The sequence below is a fragment of the Mustelus asterias genome, unplaced genomic scaffold, assembly GCF_964213995.1.
Source record: "Mustelus asterias unplaced genomic scaffold, sMusAst1.hap1.1 HAP1_SCAFFOLD_4151, whole genome shotgun sequence".
NCBI lineage: Eukaryota > Metazoa > Chordata > Chondrichthyes > Carcharhiniformes > Triakidae > Mustelus > Mustelus asterias.
This window is the reverse complement of record NW_027594096.1, coordinates 7956-22019: the sequence shown is the minus strand read 5'-3', so window position 1 is coordinate 22019 and position 14064 is coordinate 7956. Positions and strand designations below refer to the sequence as shown.

The following is a 14064-nucleotide window of genomic DNA, read 5'->3' as shown; positions in this document are numbered from 1 at the left end:
GAGGGGATGGAGTGAGGGGGAGGGGATGGAGTGAGGGGGGAGGGGGATGGAGTGAGGGGGAGGGGATGGAGTGAGGGGGGAGGGGATGGTGTGATGGGGAGGGGATGGAGTGAGGGGGAGGGGATGGAGTGAGGGGGAGGGGATGGAGTGAGGGGGGAGGGGGATGGAGTGAGGGGGAGGGGATGGAGTGAGGGGGAGGGGATGGAGTGAGGGGGAGGGGATGGAGTGAGGGGGAGGGGATGGAGTGAGGGGGGAGGGGGATGGAGTGAGGGGGAGGGGGATGGAGTGAGGGGGAGGGGATGGAGTGAGGGGGGAGGGGGATGGAGTGAGGGGGAGGGGATGGAGTGAGGGGGGAGGGGGATGGAGTGAGGGGGAGGGGATGGAGTGAGGGGGGAGGGGGATGGAGTGAGGGGGAGGGGATGGAGTGAGGGGGGAGGGGATGGAGTGAGGGGGGAGGGGATCGAGTGAGGGAGGGAGGAGGGGAGGGAATGAGGAGCCAATGAGAGGGGGCGAGTGATGTTGGGCGATGTGAACGGACTAGCATCATGCGAATGGCCTCCTGAACCTTGCAAACTGAGGAAAGGTCACCAATATCTGACCAACGAGCTCCACTCACACCCATGTGAACCCTGAGAGGGGAAAGGGCGTGGGTGAAAGGTCACGGAAGTTTGGGGAAGGGGCAGTCTTCCTGTGGGTTGAGTCAAGGGTGAAAGGTCATGGAAGGTTGGGGAAGGGGGCAGTCTTCCTGTGGCTCGAGTCAGGGGTGAAAGGTCAGGGGTGAGGGGGGATGGAAGGAGCTTGTGGTCTCGGGGTCGGGGTGAAAGGTCAGGGAAGTTTGGGGGAGGGGGCAGTGTTGCTGTGGCCAGAGTCAGGGGTGAAAGGTCAGGGGTGAGGGGGGATGGAAGGAGCTTGTGGACTCAGGGTCGGGGTGAAAGGTCGAGGGCGTGCGGAGGTGGTCACTCCATCCAGAACTCATGACGTCCTCCCTCCTCCAGTTTGACGAGTTTGAACAAAAAAACAAACTGTTTGCTCTGGGAATGGTGACCTTTTTCTCCGTGACTGAGATCATCCGTCTGTACTGCGGCCTGGGGGGGAACAAAGGCAAGGTAGGCAAGAGAGCGTCAAACCAGATTAACCTAAATTCCCCCCATGCCAGTGTGTCCTCTCTCTATATCCCCCTGTTTCCCAGTGTGTCTCTCTCTATATCCCCCTGTTTCCCAGTGTGTCCTCTCTCTATATCCCCCTGTTTCCCAGTGTGTCTCTCTCTATATCCCCCTGTTCCCCAGTGTGTCCTCTCTCTATATCCCCCTGTTCCCCAGCGTGTCCTCTCTCTATATCCCCCTGTTTCCCAGTGTGTCTCTCTCTATATCCCTCTGTTCCCCAGTGTGTCCTCTCTCTATATCCCCCTGTTCCCCAGCGTGTCCTCTCTCTATATCCCCCTGTTCCCCAGTGTGTCCTCTCTCTATCCCCCTGTTCCCCAGTGTGTCTCTCTCTATATCCCTCTGTTCCCCAGTGTCTCCTCTCTCTATATCCCTCTGTTCCCCAGTGTGTCCTCTCTCTATATCCCCCTGTTTCCCAGTGTCTCCTCTCTCTATATCCCCCTGTTTCCCAGTGTGTCTCTCTCTATATCCCCCTGTTCCCCAGTGTGTCCTCTCTCTATATCCCCCTGTTTCCCAGTGTGTCCTCTCTCTATATCCCTGTTCCCAGGTGTGTCCTCTCTCTATATCCCTCTGTTCCCCAGTGTGTCTCTCTCTATATCCCCCTGTTCCCCAGTGTGTCCTCTCTCTATATCCCCCTGTTTCCCAGTGTGTCCTCTCTCTATATCCCTGTTCCCAGGTGTGTCCTCTCTCTATATCCCTCTGTTCCCCAGTGTGCCTCTCTCTATATCCCTCTGTTCCCCAGTGTGTCCTCTCTCTATATCCCCCTGTTTCCCAGTGTCTCCTCTCTCTATATCCCCCTGTTTCCCAGTGTGTCTCTCTCTATATCCCCCTGTTCCCCAGTGTGTCCTCTCTCTATATCCCCCTGTTTCCCAGTGTGTCCTCTCTCTATATCCCTGTTCCCAGGTGTGTCCTCTCTCTATATCCCTGTTCCCAGGTGTGTCCTCTCTCTATATCCCTGTTCCCAGGTGTGTCCTCTCTCTATATCCCTGTTCCCCAGTGTGTCTCTCTCTATATCCCTCTGTTCCCCAGTGTGTCCTCTCTCTATATCCCTGTTCCCAGGTGTGTCCTCTCTCTATATCCCTCTGTTCCCCAGTGTGCCTCTCTCTATATCCCTCTGTTCCCCAGTGTGTCCTCTCTCTATATCCCCCTGTTTCCCAGTGTCTCCTCTCTCTATATCCCCCTGTTTCCCAGTGTGTCTCTCTCTATATCCCCCTGTTCCCCAGTGTGTCCTCTCTCTATATCCCCCTGTTTCCCAGTGTGTCCTCTCTCTATATCCCTGTTCCCAGGTGTGTCCTCTCTCTATATCCCTGTTCCCAGGTGTGTCCTCTCTCTATATCCCTGTTCCCAGGTGTGTCCTCTCTCTATATCCCTGTTCCCCAGTGTGTCTCTCTCTATATCCCTCTGTTCCCCAGTGTGTCCTCTCTCTATATCCCTGTTCCCAGGTGTGTCCTCTCTCTATATCCCTGTTCCCCAGTGTGTCCTCTCTCTATATCCCTCTGTTCCCCAGTGTGTCTCTCTCTATATCCCTCTGTTCCCCAGCGTGTCCTCTCTCTATATCCCTGTTCCCAGGTGTGTCCTCTCTCTATATCCCTCTGTTCCCCAGTGTGTCCTCTCTCTATATCCCTCTGTTCCCCAGCGTGTCCTCTCTCTATATCCCTCTGTTCCCCAGCGTGTCCTCACTCTATATCCCTCTGTTCCCCAGTGTGTCCTCTCTCTATATCCCTGTTCCCAGGTGTGTCCTCTCTCTATATCCCTCTGTTCCCCAGTGTCTCCTCTCTCTATATCCCTGTTCCCAGGTGTGTCCTCTCTCTATATCCCTCTGTTCCCCAGTGTGTCTCTCTCTATATCCCTGTTCCCAGGTGTGTCCTCTCTCTATATCCCTCTGTTCCCCAGTGTCTCCTCTCTCTATATCCCTGTTCCCAGGTGTGTCCTCTCTCTATATCCCTCTGTTCCCCAGTGTGTCTCTCTCCATATCCCACTGTTCCCCAGTGTGTCTCTCTCTATATCCCTGTTCCCCAGTGTGTCTCTCTCTATATCCCTCCATTCCCCAGTGTGTCTCTCTCTATATCCCTCTGTTCCCCAGTGTGTCCTGTCTCTATCCCACAGTTCCCCAGTGTGTCTCTCCCTATATCCCTCTGTTCCCCAGTGTGTCTCTCCCTATATCCCTCTGTTCCCCAGTGTGCCTCTCCCTATATCCCTCTATTCCCCAGTGTGTCTCTCTCTATATCCCTCTGTTCCCCAGTGTGTCTCTCTCTATATCCCTCTGTTCCCCAGTGTGTCTCTCCCTATATCCCTCTGTTCCCCAATGTGCCTCTCCCTATATCCCTCTGTTCCCCAGTGTGTCCTCTCCCTATATCCCTCTGTTCCCCAGTGTGCCTCTCCCTATATCCCTCTGTTCCCCAGTGTGTCTCTCTCTACATCCCTCTGTTCCCCAGTGTGTCCTCTCTCTATATCCCCCTGTTCCCCAGTGTGTCCTCTCTCTATCCCCCTGTTCCCCAGTGTGTCCTCTCTCTATCCCCCTGTTCCCCAGTGTGTCCTCTCTCTATCCCCCTGTTCCCCAGTGTGTCCTCTCTCTATCCCCCTGTTCCCCAGTGTGTCCACTCTCTATCCCCCTGTTCCCCAGTGTGTCTCTCTCTATATCTCTCTATTCCCCAGTGTGTCCTCTCTCTATATCCCTCTGTTCCCCAGTGTGTCTCTCTCTGTATCTCTCTATTCCCCAGTGTGTCTCTCTCTATATCTCTCTATTCCCCAGTGTGTCTCTCTCTATATCCCTCCATTCCCCAGTGTGTCTCTCTCTATATCCCTCTGTTCCCCAGTGTGTCCTGTCTCTATCCCACAGTTCCCCAGTGTGTCTCTCCCTATATCCCTCTGTTCCCCAGTGTGTCTCTCCCTATATCCCTCTGTTCCCCAGTGTGCCTCTCCCTATATCCCTCTATTCCCCAGTGTGTCTCTCTCTATATCCCTCTGTTCCCCAGTGCGTCTCTCCCTATATCCCACTGTTCCCCAGTGTGTCTCTCTCTATATCCCACTGTTCCCCAGTGTGTCCTCTCTCTATATCCCTCTGTTCCCCAGTGTGTCTCTCTCAATATCCCTCTATTCCCCAGTGTGTCTCTCTCTATATCCCTCTGTTCCCCAGTGTGTCTCTCTCAATATCCCTCTATTCCCCAGTGTCTCTCTCTCAATATCCCCCTGTTCCCCAGTGTATCCTCTCTCTGTATCCCTCTGTTCCCCAGTGTGTCCCCTCTCTATATCCCCCTGTTCCCCAGTGAATCCTCTCTCTGTATCCCTCTGTTCCCCAGTGTGTCTCTCTCTATATCCCTCTGTTCCCCAGTGTGTCCTCTCTCTATATCCCTGTTCCCCAGTGTGTCCTCACTCTATATCCCCCTGTTCCCCAGTGTGTCCTCTCTCTATATCCCCCTGTTCCCCAGTGTGTCCTCTCTCTATATCCCTCTGTTCCCCAGTGTGTCCCCTCTCTATATCCCCCTGTTGCCCAGTGTGTCTCTCTCTATATCCCTCTGTTCCCCAGTGTGTCATCTCTCTATATCCCTCTGTTCCCCAGTGTGTCTCTCTCTATATCCCTCTGTTCCCCAGTGTGTCCTCTCTCTATATCCCTGTTCCCCAGTGTGTCCTCACTCTATATCCCCCTGTTCCCCAGTGTCTCCTCTCTCTATATCCCCCTGTTGCCCAGTGTCTCCTCTCTCTATATCCCTCTGTTCCCCAGTGTCTCCTCTCTCTGTATCCCCCTGTTGCCCAGTGTGTCTCTCTCTATATCCCTCTGTTCCCCAGTGTGTCATCTCTCTATATCCCTCTGTTCCCCAGTGTGTCTCTCTCTATCTCCCTGTTCCCCAGTGTGTCCTCTCTCTATATCCCTGTTCCCCAGTGTGCCCTCTCTCTATATCCCTCTGTTCCCCAGTGTGTACTCTCTCTATATCCCTCTGTTCCCCAGTGAGCCCTCTCTCTATCTCCCTCTGTTCCCCAGTGTGTCCTCTCTCTATATCCCTCTGTTCCCCAGTGTGTCCTCTCTCTATATCCCCCTGTTCCCCAGTGTATCCTCTCTCTGTATCCCTCTGTTCCCCAGTGTGTCCCCTCTCTATATCCCCCTGTTCCCCAGTGAATCCTCTCTCTATATCCCTCTGTTCCCCAGCGTGTCCTCTCTCTATATCCTTCTGTTTCCCAGTGCCCCCTCTCTCTATATCCCTCTGTTCCCCAGTGTGTCTCTCTCTATATCCCTCTGTTCCCCAGTTTGTCTTCTCTCTATATCCCTCTGTTCCCCAGTGTGTCTTCTCTCTATATCCCTCTGTTCCTCAGTGTGTCCTCTCTCTATATCCCTCTGTCCCGCAATGAGTCCTCTCTCTATACCCCCCTGTTCCCCAGTGTGTCCCCTCTCTGTATCCCCCTGTTCCCCAGTGTATCCTCTCTCTGTATCCCCCTGTTCCCCAGTGTGTCCCCTCTCTATATCCCCCTGTTCCCCAGTGTATCCTCTCTTTGTATCCCCCTGTTCCCCAGTGTGTCCTCTCTCTATATCCCTCTGTTCCCCAGTGTGTCTCTCTCTCTCTATCCCCGTTCCCCAGTGTGTCCTCTCTCTATATCCCGCTGTTCACCAGTGTGTCCCCTCTCTATATCCCTCTGTTCCCCAGTGTGTCCTCTCTCTATATCCCCCTCTTTCCCAGTGTGTCCTCACTCTGTATCCCTCTGTTCCCCAGTGGGTCCTCTCTCTATATCCCCCTGTTCCCCAGTGTGCCCTCTCTCTATATCCCCCTGTTCCCCAGTGTGTCCTCTCTCTGTATCCCTCTGTTCCCCAGTGTGTCCTCTCTCTATATCCATGTTCCCCCGTGTGTCTCTCTCGATATCCCTCTGTTTCCCAGTGTCCCCTCTCTCTATATCCCTCTGTTCCCCAGTGTGTCTCTCTCTATATCCCTCTGTTCCCCAGTGTGTCTCTCTCGATATCCCTCTGTTTCCCAGTGTGTCCTCTCTCTCTATCCCCCTGTTTCCCAGTGTCCCCTTTCTCTATATCCCTCTGTTCCCCCGTGTGTCCCCCCTCTATATCCCCCTGTTCCCCAGTGTGTCCTCTCTCTATATCCCTCTGTTCCCCAGTATGTCCTCTCTCTGTACCCCCCTGTTCCCCAGTGTGTCCTCTCTCTATATCCCACTGTTCCCCAGTGTCCCCTCTCTCTATATCCCTCTGTTCCCCAGTATGTCCTCTCTCTATATCCCCCTGTTTCCCCGTGTGTCCTCTCTCAATACCCCCCTGTTCCCCAGTGTCTCCTCTCTCAATACCCCCCTGTTCCCCAGTGTCTCCTCTCTCAATACCCCCCTGTTCCCCAGTGTCTCCTCTCTCTCTATCCCCCTGTTCCCCAGTGGGTCCTCTCTCTATATCCCCCTGTTCCCCAGTGTGTCCTCTCTCAATACCCCCCTGTTCCCCAGTGTCTCCTCTCTCAATACCCCCCTGTTCCCCAGTGTCTCCTCTCTCTCTATCCCCCTGTTCCCCAGTGGGTCCTCTCTCTATATCCCCCTGTTCCCCAGTGGGTCCTCTCTCTATATCCCCCTGTTCCCCAGTGTGCCCTCTCTCTATATCCCCCTGTTCCCCAGTGTCTCCTCTCTCAATACCCCCCTGTTCCCCAGTGTCTCCTCTCTCTCTATCCCCCTGTTCCCCAGTGGGTCCTCTCTCTATATCCCCCTGTTCCCCAGTGTGCCCTCTCTCTATATCCCCCTGTTCCCCAGTGTGTCCCCTCTCTATATCCCCCTGTTTCCGTGTGTCCTCTCTCTGTTTCCCCCGTGTCCTGTGTCTGGTTTCCAGGTTGTGCTGTGCTCTCTGATGTCTCTGTTTTGCCCCCAGATCCGCCTGATGATCCTGTTCCTGATTCTGTCTGTGGTCTTGCTGCTGGCCACTCTGACTGTTGTCTTCACCCCTCTCTCCGCGGACTTCACCTCCGTGGAGTGTAACCTCCTGATTGGCTACATGTTGCTGCAGGTGCTGGAATGGGCTTTTGGCTTCCTTGCTTTCAGGTCCATGAAGCAGATGGCAGCAGAGTAGTTTCAGCAAGGGCGGGGCACCCCTCTGCCCGCCCTGTATCCCCACGCCAGAGGATTGATGATATGATTAAAGTTGTGAGATCCTCAACAACTCTCACCCAGCCCAGGCGCAGGAGTATTATTGTCCATCAGTAACACAGAGTTACACTGTGGATGTGTACAATCACAGTGATAGGGAGACCGGAACTGTGCACGGTGCTCCCAGTGTGGTCTAACCGAGGGATACGGAGACTGGAACTGTGCATGGTGCTCCCAGTGTGGGTCTAACCGAGGGATAGGGAGACCGGAACTGTGCACGGTGCTCCCAGTGTGGTCTAACTGAGGGATACGGAGACTGGAACTGTGCACGGTGCTCCCAGTGTGGTCTAACCGACGGATATGGAGACTGGAACTGTGCGCAGTGCTCCCAGTGTGGGTCTAACCGAGGGATATGGAGACTGGAACTGTGCACGGTGCTCCCAGTGTGGGTCTAACCGAGGGATATGGAGACTGGAACTGTGCACGGTGCTCCCAGTGTGGGTCTAACCGAGGGATACGGAGACTGGAACTGTGCACGGTGCTACCAGTGTGGTCTAACCGAGGGATATGGAGACTGGAACTGTGCCCGGTGCTCCCAGTGTGGTCTAACCGAGGGATAAGGAGACCGGAACTGTGCACGGTGCTCCGAGTGTGGGTCTAACCGAGGGATAGGGAGACCGGAACTGTGCACCATGCTCCGAGTGTGGGTCTAACCGAGGGATAGGGAGACTGGAACTGTGCACGGTGCTCCCAGTGTGGTCTAACCGAGGGATATGGAGACTGGAACTGTGCACAGTGCTTCCAGTGTGGTCTAACCAAGGGATACGGAGACTGGAACTGTGCACGGTGTTCCCAGTGTGGGTCTAACCGAGGGATACGGAGACTGGAACTGTGCACGGTGCTCCCAGTGTGGGTCTAACCGAGGGATACGAGGTGATGAATGAATACTTTTCTTCAGTGTTCACCAAGGAGAGGGGCCATGTTTTTGAGGAAGAGAAGGTGTTACAGGCTAATAGGCTGGAGGAAATAGATGTTCGGAGGGAGGATGTATTGGCAGTTTTGAATAAACTGAAGGTCGATAAGTGCCCTGGGCCTGATGAAATGTATCCTAGGATTCTTTGGGAGGCGAGGGATGAGATTGCAGAGCCTTTGGTTTTGATCTTTGGGTCCTCACTGTCCACGGGGATGGTGCCAGAGGACTGGAGAGTGGCAAATGTTGTTCCTCTGTTTAAGAAAGGGAATAGAAATGACCCTGGTAATTATAGACCGGTTAGTCTTACTTCGGTGGTTGGTAAATTGATGGAAAAGGTCCTTAGGGATGGGATTTACGACCATTTAGTAAGATGCGGATTAATCCGGGATAGTCAGCACGGATTTGTGAAGGGCAAGTCGTGCCTCACAAATTTGATAGAATTTTTTGAGGAGGTAACTAGGTGTGTTGATGAAGGTAGGGCGGTTGATGTCATATACATGGATTTTAGTAAGGCGTTTGATAAGGTCCCCCATGGTCAGCTTATGATGAAAGTAAGGAGGTGTGGGATAGAGGGAAAGTTGGCCGATTGGATAGGTAACTGGCTATCTGATCGAAGACAGAGGGTGGTGGTGGATGGAAAATTTTCGGACTGGAGGCAGGTTGCTAGCGGAGTGCCGCAGGGATCGGTGCTTGGTCCTCTGCTCTTTGTGATTTTTATTAATGACTTAGAGGAGGGGGCTGAAGGGTGGATCAGTAAATTTGCTGATGACACCAAGATTGGTGGAGTAGTGGATGAGGTGGAGGGGTGTTGTAGGCTGCAAAGAGACATAGATAGGATGCAAAGCTGGGCTGAAAAATGGCAAATGGAGTTTAACCCTGATAAATGTGAGGTGATTCATTTTGGTAGGACAAATTTAAATGTGGATTACAGGGTCAAAGGTAGGGTTCTGAAGACTGTGGAGGAACAGAGAGATCTTGGGGTTCATATCCACAGATCTCTAAACGTTGCCACTCAAGTGGATAGAGCTGTGAAGAAGGCATATAGTGTGTTAGCTTTTATTAACAGGGGGTTGGAGTTTAAGAGCCGTGGGGTTATGCTGCAACTGTACAGGACCTTGGTGAGACCGCATTTGGAATATTGCGTGCAGTTCTGGTCACCTCACTATAAGAAGGATGTGGAAGCGCTGGAAAGAGTGCAGAGGAGATTTACCAGGATGCTGCCTGGTTTGGAGTGTCGGTCTTATGAGGAAAGGTTGAGGGAGCTGGGGCTGTTCTCTCTGGAGCGGAGGAGATTGAGGGGAGACTTAATAGAGGTTTATAAAATGATGAAGGGGATAGATCGAGTGAACGTTCAAAGACTATTTCCTCGGGTGGATGGAGCTATTACAAGGGGGCATAACTATAGGGTTCATGGTGGGAGATATAGGAAGGATATCAGAGGTAGGTTCTTCACGCAGAGAGTGGTTGGGGTGTGGAATGGACTGCCTGCAGTGATAGTGGAGTCAGACACTTTAGGAACATTTAAGCGGTTATTGGATAGGCACATGGAGCACACCAGGATGGTAGGGAGTGGGATAGCTTGATCTTGGTTTCAGATGAAGGTCGGCACAACATCGTGGGCCGAAGGGCCTGTTCTGTGCTGTACTGTTCTATGTTCTATGTTCTATGATACGGAGACTGGAACTGTGCATGGTGCTCCCAGTGTGGTCTAACCGAGGGATATGGACACTGGAACTGTGCACGGTGCTCCCAGTTGGGTCTAACCGAGGGATACGGAGACCGGAACTGTGCACGGTGCTCCGAGTGTGGGTCTAACCGAGGGATACGGAGACCGGAACTGTGCACGGTGCTCCCAGTGTGGGTCTAACCGAGGGATAGGGAGACCAGAACTGTGCACGGTGCTCCCAGTGTGGTCTAACCGAGGGATACGGAGACTGGAACTGTGCACGGTGCTCCCAGTGTGGGTCTAACCGAGGGATAGGGAGACCAGAACTGTGCACGGTGCTCCCAGTGTGGTCTAACCGAGGGATACAGAGACCGGAACTGTGCACAGTGCTCCCAGTGTGGGTCTAACCGAGGGATACAGAGACCGGAACTGTGCACGGTGCTCCCAGTGTGGTCTAACTGAGGGTTACGGAGACTGGAACTGTGCACAGTGCTCCCAGTGTGGTCTAACCGAGGGATACAGAGACTGGAACTGTGCACAGTGCTCCCAGTGTGGGTCTAACCGAGGGATACAGAGACTGGAACTGTGCAGTGCTCCGAGTGTGGTCTAACCGAGGGATACAGAGACCAGAACTGTGCACGGTGCTCCCAGTGTGGTCTAACCGAGGGATATGGAGACTGGAACTGTGCCCGGTGCTCCCAGTGTGGCCTAACCGAGGGATACAGAGACTGGAACTGTGCACGGTGCTCCCAGTGTGGGTCTAACCGAGGGATACGGACACTGAGACTGTGCACGGTGCTCCCAGTGTGGGTCTAACCGAGGGATATGGAGACGGGAACTGTGCACAGTGCTCCGAGTGTGGGTCTAACTGAGGGATATGGAGACTGGAACTGTGCACAGTGCTCCCAGTGTGGGTCTAACCGGGGGATGCGGACACTGGAACAGTGCACGGTGCTCCCAGTGTGGGTCTAACCGAGGGATAGGGAGACTGGAACTGTGCACGGTGCTCCCAGTGTGGGTCTAACCGAGGGATACGGAGACCGGAACTGTGCACGGTGCTCCCAGTGTGGGTCTAACCGAGGGATACGGAGACCGGAACTGTGCACGGTGCTCCCAGTGTGGGTCTAACCGAGGGATACGGAAACCGGAACTGTGCACGGTACTCCGAGTGTGGGTCTAACCGAGGGATATGGAGACCGGAACTGTGCATGGTGCTCCCAGTGTGGGTCTAACCGAGGGATACGGAGCCCGGAACTGGGCACAGTGCTCCCAGTGTGGTCTAACCGAGGGATACGGAGACCGGAACTGTGCACAGTGCTCCCAGTGTGGTCTAACCGAGGGATACGGAGACCGTTCTAAGTGCGGGTCTAACTGAGGGATATGGAGACCGGAACTGGGCACAGTGCTCCCAGTGTGGGTCTAACCGAGGGACATGGAGACTTCACCTCCCCCTGTTCCCCAGTGTCTCCTCTCTCTGTATCCCCCTGTTCCTCAGTGTGTCCTCTCTCTATATCCCCGTTCCCCAGTGTGTCCTCTCTCTCTATCCCCCTTTCTAACCGGTCTAACCGAGGGATACGGAGACTGGAACTGTGCACGGTGCTCCGAGTGTGGGTCTAACCGAGGGATACGGAGACTGGAACTGTGCTCAGCGCTCCCAGTGTGGGTCTAACCGAGGGATACAGAGACCGGAACTGTGCACAGTGTTCCCAGTGTGGGTCCAACTGAGAGATATGGAGACCAGAACTGTGCACGGTGCTCCGAGTGTGGGTTTAACCGAGGGATACGGAGACTGGAACTGTGCACAGTGCTCCGAGTGTGGGTCTAACCGAGGGATATGGAGACCGGAACTGGGCACGGTGCTCCCAGTGTGGTCTAACCGTGGGATATGGAGACTGGAACTGTGCACGGTGCTCCCAGTGTGGGTCTAACCGAGGGATACAGAGACTGGAACTGTGCACAGTGCTCCGAGTGTGGGTCTAACCGAGGGATATGGAGACCGGAACTGGGCACGGTGCTCCCAGTGTGGTCTAACTGAGGGATACGGAGACCGGAACTGTGCACAGTGCTCCCAGTGTGGTCTAACCGGGGGATACGGAGACCGGAACTGTGCACAGTGCTCCCAGTGTGGTCTAACCGAGGGATACAGAGACTGGAACTGTGCATGGTGCTCCGAGTGTGGGTCTAACCGAGGGATACGGAGACTGGAACTGTGCACAGTGCTCCCAGTGTGGTCTAACCGAGGGATACGGAGACTGGAACTGTGCACAGTGCTCCGAGTGTGGGTCTAACCGAGGGATACATAGACCGGAACTGTGCACGGTGCTCCCAGTGTGGGTCTAACCGAGGGATACGGAGACTGGAACTGTGCACAGTGCTCCCAGTGTGGTCTAACCGAGGGATATGGGGACCAGAGGCAGGGGGAGGTGATGTCCCAGTGATATTATCGCGAGACTATTAATCCAGAGACTCAGCTGATGTTCTGGGGACCCGAGTTCGAATCCCGCCACGGCAAATGGTGGAATTTGAATTCAATAAAAAATATCTGGAATTAAGAATCTACTGATGACCCATTGTCGATTGTCGGAAAAACCCATCTGGTTCAGTCAGTCATCTCCTTTAGGGAAGGAAATCTGCCGTCCTTACCCGGTCTGGCCTACATGTGACTCCAGAGCCACAGCAATGTGGGTGACTCTGGCCTGCCCTCCAAGGGTAACTAGGGATGGGCAATAAATGCTGGGCCCAGCCAGCGATGCCCGTGTCCCACGGATGAATAAAAAAGAAATTCATAGAATCTTAGAAACCCTACAGTACAGAAAGAGGCCATTCGGCCCATCGAGTCTGCACCGACCACAATCCCACCCAGGCCCTACCCCCATATCCCTACATATTTACCCACTAATCCCTCTAACCTACACATCTCAGGACACTAAGGGGCAATTTTTAGCATGGCCGATCAACCTAACCCGCACATCTTTGGACTGTGGGAGGAAACCGGAGCACCCGGAGGAAACCCACGCAGACACGAGGAGAATGTATAGACTGATAGACTCGGTGACAATGGGGGAAAGCAGCACATCACATTTATTTCCCTTCCCCATCGTTGGGGGGGGGGGCAGTTAGTGGCTGTGGGCTGGGACAGTGGGACCTCACGCAGAGCATTCCTCTTCAATCGACTTGGATCTTCCACATCTGCAGAGCAATGTTGAAGGGTTTCCTCAGCATGATGAAGAGTGAGTAGGCAGCCACGGACTCGGTGCCCAGCAGCATGGCATAGGGCACGGGCGAGGTGGGCCTGAGACTCACCAGCCTCAGATTGTGTTTCCAGAGGACCAGGATAGTGACTGGAATCAGCAGTAGCACGGTGAGCCGGAGGAAGGCGCAGAGCTCCGGGAACTGCAGAGAGAGAGAGAGAGGGAGAGAGTGAAGATCCCTCACAAACTGGAGGGCCCCATTCCTCCCACATTCAACCTGAACCTGCCTGAGTTTGCCCCTGAACCTCATGGTACTGCCTTGCTGCCAGCATCCCGAGCATTCTTCCTGGTTGTATCACAGCTTGGTCTGGGGCTCCTGCTCTGCCCAAGACCGCAAGGAACTACAAAGGGTTGTGAATGTAGCCCAATCCATCACGCAAACCAGCCTCCCATCCATTGACTCTGTCTACACTTCCCGCTGCCTCGGGGAAAAGCAGCAGCAGAATTAAAGACCCCACGCACCCCGGACATTCTCTCTTCCACCTTCTTCCGTCGGGAAAAAGATACAAAAGTCTGAGGTCACGGACCGACCGACTCAAGAACAGCTTCTTCCCTGCTGCTGTCAGACTTTTGAATGGACCTACCTCGCATTAAGTTGATCTTTCTTTACACCCTAGCTATGACTGTAACACCACATTCTGCACCCTCTCGTTTCCTTCTCTATGAACGGTATGCTTTGTCCATATAGCGCGCAAGAAAAATACTTTTCACTGTATATTAATACACGTGACAATAAATCAAATCCCCCAAAACACCAAAAAAAAGTGTCAAGTACAAATCTCAGTACAGCACCGGAACAGGCCCTTCGGCCCACCAAGTCCCCGCCGATACACGGTTGCTATCCCTCTGTTCACCTCCCATTCATGAGTCTATCAAGATACACTTAGAATGTTGCTAATGTTCCTGCTTCCTCCGCCTCCTCTGGCAGCGCGTTCCAGACACCCACCACTCTCTGCATGAAAA

At 53.9% G+C, this 14064-nt stretch overlaps 1 long non-coding RNA gene across 1 annotated transcript; it reads left to right on the top strand.

Annotated features, from left to right (window-relative positions):
• Positions 1-1000: 1000 nt before the first annotated feature.
• Positions 1001-7293, top strand: LOC144490979 (uncharacterized). Its single transcript, XR_013497381.1, has 2 exons — positions 1001-1106; positions 6997-7293. It is a non-coding gene; the product is annotated as an uncharacterized LOC144490979 (long non-coding RNA).
• Positions 7294-14064: the final 6771 nt, after the last annotated feature.